The following is a 5,076-nucleotide window of genomic DNA, read 5'->3' on the forward strand; positions in this document are numbered from 1 at the left end:
TAGAATGTGTGAGGCACTGGGTTCGAATCTCAGCACAACATATAAATAAATAATAATGGTCCATTGACAACTAAAAGTTAAATAAAAGTAAAAAAAAAAAAAGTTATTGTGTCTATCTACAACTAAAAATATTTATAACAACAACTTGGAGGACCAACAGAGAAAATTTTGACCAGGCCAGGACAACATGGTGGGCTGCACTAACCCTATAAGTAGAGGGGAAAATACAGAATATGTTGTGTGCTTACTGCACAAGTGAATTTCTTCAGATATTTTATGAATACATTCCTTTACAACCAAGGTTGCTCTGCTTTGACCCCCACTTAAAAGATTGGGAGAGAAGGGAAGTGTGGTCAGTTTCCCTTTTCCTTACCCACATTCCCATTCTTGAGAGTCCTTATCATCAGGACAGGACTTCCTAGGCAGTGACCAGTGTTTACCACCGCCCCCCCTTTTTTTGGGGGAGGGGGTACTGGGGATTGAACCCAGGGGTACTCTACCACTGAGCCACATACCCAGCCCTTTTTATTTTTAATATTGAGACAGGGTCTCATTGAGTTGCTTAGAGCATTGCTAAATTGCTGAAGCTAGCTTGAATTTGCAATCCTCCTGTCTCAGCCTCCTGAGTTGGGATTAAAGGCCTGTGCCGTCACATGCGTTATTCTAAGGAATAACACTATATTAACAAGGTAAAGGAATAAGAGTGATGTGTTAATATAGGCAATTGAAAGGAAAACAAATGTTTTAGCTTCTTTTCCATACAAGTTTATGTATATAATTCTTTAAAAAAAACAGAATCATTTTTGTAGATGGACACAACACAATGCCTTTATTTTTTTTATGTGGTGCTGAGAATTGAACCTGGGTCGCGCCCGCACTAGGTGAGCGCTCTACTGCTGAGCCACAATCCCAGCCCTTATGTAAATAATTTTTTACTAGATTAAAAATTTGGATTTAGCACACGTGTAATCCCAGTGGCTCAGGAGGCTGAGGCAGGAGGATCTCGAGTTCAAAGCCAGCCTCAGCAAAAAGTGAGGGGCTAAGCAACTCAGTGAGACCCTATCTCTAAATAAAATACAAAAAAAAATTGGATTTAGTCATACTTTTGATGAATGACTTAACCTTTCCTTGTTTTCTCCTGTAAAGTAAGGGTAATGTTATCCACAGGTTTGTGGTACAGATTAAAGGAGATAATGTGTGTCAAGTATTTAGCACAGTATCTGACACATGGAACTCATGTCTCAGCCAGAAACCTGATCCTTGATTACTCTTCACTCAACTATGACCAGGAACCAATTTAATCCTTTTTGGCTATGTCTGTGACTAAATGCCAAAATCCTAGTCCCAGCTACCATCATAATTGCTACAATAGCTATTTGATGTGTGTCCTGGCTCCAATCCATTATTTTCTAAAATGCAACCTTGTCTTAACTTTCCTTTTCAAACTGGTAACTGGTTTCCATTAGCTTCATGACAAAATTGAAAACGCTCTTTATGACTGACCTGCTTCCATTGGTCCCCTCAAATACACTTTGGATCACTTTGGATCACAGCGTGTGCTCTTTTCTCCTCTCCTGCCCATATATCAACCCTTTGTTGGATGTTTTCTGTTATGCCTTCCCTGATCCCCCCTCCCTTTTTTTCCCCTTAATTGTACATGAATATGATGCCTTTATTTTATTTATTTTTATGTGGTGCTGAGGATCGAACCCAGGGCCTTGCACATGCTAGGCACATGCTCTACTGCTGAGCCACAACCACAGCCCTCTTTTTTTTTTTAATATTTATTTAGTTGTAGATGAATACACTTATCTTTATGTGGCAAGTACTAAGCAAGTACTTTTACCACTGAGCTATACCCTCATCCACCCCACATTTTAAATTTTGATGAAGCCAGTATTTTTCTTTGTTTTTGATATTACATCCAAGAAATTATTGCCAAATCTAATACCACAAAGATTTTCCCCTATAGTTTCTTCTAAAACTTTATAAGTTTGCTCTTCAGTTTTAGTGCAGTTCTTAAACTTGGGTGAACAGTTGTCCTTTTCTCATTGAATAGTCTTGGCATCCTTGTTAAAAATTATCTGACCAAAGCAGGGGTTGAAGCTCAGTCATAGAGCTCTTGCCTATTATGCATGAGGCACTGGGTTTGATCCTCAGCACCACACAAAAAATAAAGGTATTGTGTCCATCTACAACCAAAGAAAATATTTTTTAAATTAGCTGACCACAGCAGGGGGTGTACCCTGGTGGTAGAACACTTACCTGGCAGATGTGAAGCCCAGGGTTCAATTCCCAGCACAAAAAATAATAATAATTTTAAAAATTAACTAACTAAATAAATAAATCGGCTGACTATGTATGTGAGGGTTTATTCTATTTTATTGGTCTGAATGTCCTTACATTGGTATATTACATTTAATCCTTCCTCTATTTTTAAAGTCTCTTATATTGATGCATTATAACTACACATAATGGTGGGATTCATTGTTACAAATGGGTACATGCACACACTATAACACAAGACAATAATATAATTTGGTCAGTTTCATTCCCCAGTTCCCCTTTCCCTTCCCTCCTCCTTCTCTTTGGTTCCCTTCCTCTATTCTATTGGTCTTCTTTCTATTTTCTTGAGATTTCACCATCACCTTTTTTCCCTTTTTTTATCTCTAGCTTCCACACTTGAGAGAAAACATACAACCTTTGACTTTCTGAGTTTGGCTTATTTTTGCTCAATTTAATGGTTTCAATTTTCATCCATTTTTTCCTGCAAATTACATAATTTCTTCTTTATGACTGAGTAAAGCCCATTGTGTATATATATGTGCGTGTGTGTGTGTGTGTGTGTGTGTGTGTATATATATATATATATATATATATATATATATATCACATTTTCTTTATCCATTCATTTGTTGATGGACACCTAAACTGATTCCATAATTTCATAATCTCTCTCCCCTCCCCTCCCCTCCACACCTAAACTGATTTCATAATTTCATAATCTCCCCACCCCTCCCCTCCTCTCCTCTCCTCTCCAGGATCTCTCTTTGTTACCCAGGCTGGTCTTCAGTTCCAGGGCTCAAGTGACCCTTCTACTTTATTCTCCCAAGTAGCTGGGATTATAGGCACATTCATGGCTCCTTATTCTCATTTTATAATTGAGGAAAAATTTCAGAAACAATTATCTGAAGAGATCAGAGCTACTAGGACACTAAGCATTTAAACCCATCAGATTCCAAATATTGGAAATAAAGTCATTTCCTAGAAAATTATTTCCTTATAGAAAATTGACTTTTAGCTGGTGGGACTGCAAATTGGTGCAGCCAATTTGGAAAGCAGTATGGAGATTTCTTGGAAAGCTGGGAATGGAACCACCATTTGACCCACTTCTCGGACTATACCCAAAAGACCTAAAAGAGCATACTACAGGGACACAGCCACATCAATGTTTATAGCAGCACAATTCAAAATATCTAGAATATGGAACCAACCTAGATGCCCTTCAATAGATGAATGGATTTTAAAAATGTGGCATTTATACACAATGGAATATAACTCAGCACTAAAAAATAACAAGATCATGGCATTTGCAGGGAAATGGATGGCATTAGAGCAGATTATGCTAAGTGAAGTTAGCCAATCCCCCAAAAACAAATGTCTTCTCTGATATAAGAGGGGTGACTCAAAATGGCATAGGGAGGAAGAGCAAGAGAAAAAGACTACCACTAAATAGGGAAGAGAAGTGGGAGGGAAAAAGAGGGAGAAGGGGAGTTGCACAGAAGATGGAAGGAGACCCTCATTGTTATACAGAATACATGTATGATGTTGTGATGAGAAAAAGAAAAAAAAGTGTGTTACATTAGATTGGATAGAAAGAGGATGGGAGGGGAGGGGAGGAGTAGGGGGGATAGGAAGGGCAGCAGAATAGAATAGACATTATGATTGCTGTATGTATATAAGTGACTCTATGACCGGTGTGATTCTGCAATCTGAACAATCAGAAAAATGAGAAATTATACCCCAATGATTCAAATGCATGAACTGCCAAGATCATTGTAATGTCATGTGTAGCTAATAAATAAAAAAAATTAACTTCCAACTGATAAGAATTCAAAGGATATGGGGTTTCCCCAAAGCCTTTTGAAAATAGGAACCTTTGCTTTAATAAACTCTCCCAATCTCTCAAAAAAATTGACTTTTAAAACCACTGAAACAAAAGAAATTCACAACAACTCATCATAGAACTCAATCACCTACTCAACATTAGATCATAAACTATGAAACTCCTAGAAGAAAACATAGGGTCAACACTTCAGCAAATAGTTACAGGCAACGACTTTCTCAGTAGGACCCCTAAAGCTCAGGAAAGAAGGCTAAGAGTCAATAAATGGAATAGCATCAAATTAAAAAGCTTACACAAAACAAAGGAAACAATTAGGAATGTGAAAAGAGAACACATAGCCAGGCTTTGTGACTCATGCCTGTAAACCCAGCAGCTTGGGAGGCTGAGGCAGGAGAATTGCGAGTTCAAAGCCAGCCTCAGCAACTTAGTAAGGCCCTAAGCAACTCATCAAGACCCTGTCTCTAAGTAAAATATAAAAATGGCCTGGGGAATGGCTCAGTAGTTAAGCACTCCTGGGTTCAATCCCTGGTATCCCTCCCCCCAAAAAAAAGAGAACCTATAGAATGGGATACAATTTTTGTTAGTTACTCTTCTGACAAGGATTAATATCTAGAATATATGAAGAACACAAAAAGTTAATACCCCCCAAAAAACCAAATAACTGTATTAGTAAATGGGCAAATGAACTAAACAGACACTTCTCAAAAGAATAAATAGAAATGGCCAGGGTCTTGGGTTGTGGCTCAATGGTAGAATGCTTGCCTGGCATGTGTGAGGCCCTGGGCTCCATCCTCAGCACCATATAAAAATAAGTAAATAAAGGTGCTGTGTCCATCTACAACTAAAATATCTTTTAAGAAAGATATATATGAAAAAATATTCAACATCATTAGGAAATTAGGAAAATGCAAATCAAAACTACACCAAAATTTTGGGGCTGTGGTTGTAGC

Source organism: Callospermophilus lateralis, chromosome 7 (genome assembly GCF_048772815.1).
Source record: "Callospermophilus lateralis isolate mCalLat2 chromosome 7, mCalLat2.hap1, whole genome shotgun sequence".
NCBI lineage: Eukaryota > Metazoa > Chordata > Mammalia > Rodentia > Sciuridae > Callospermophilus > Callospermophilus lateralis.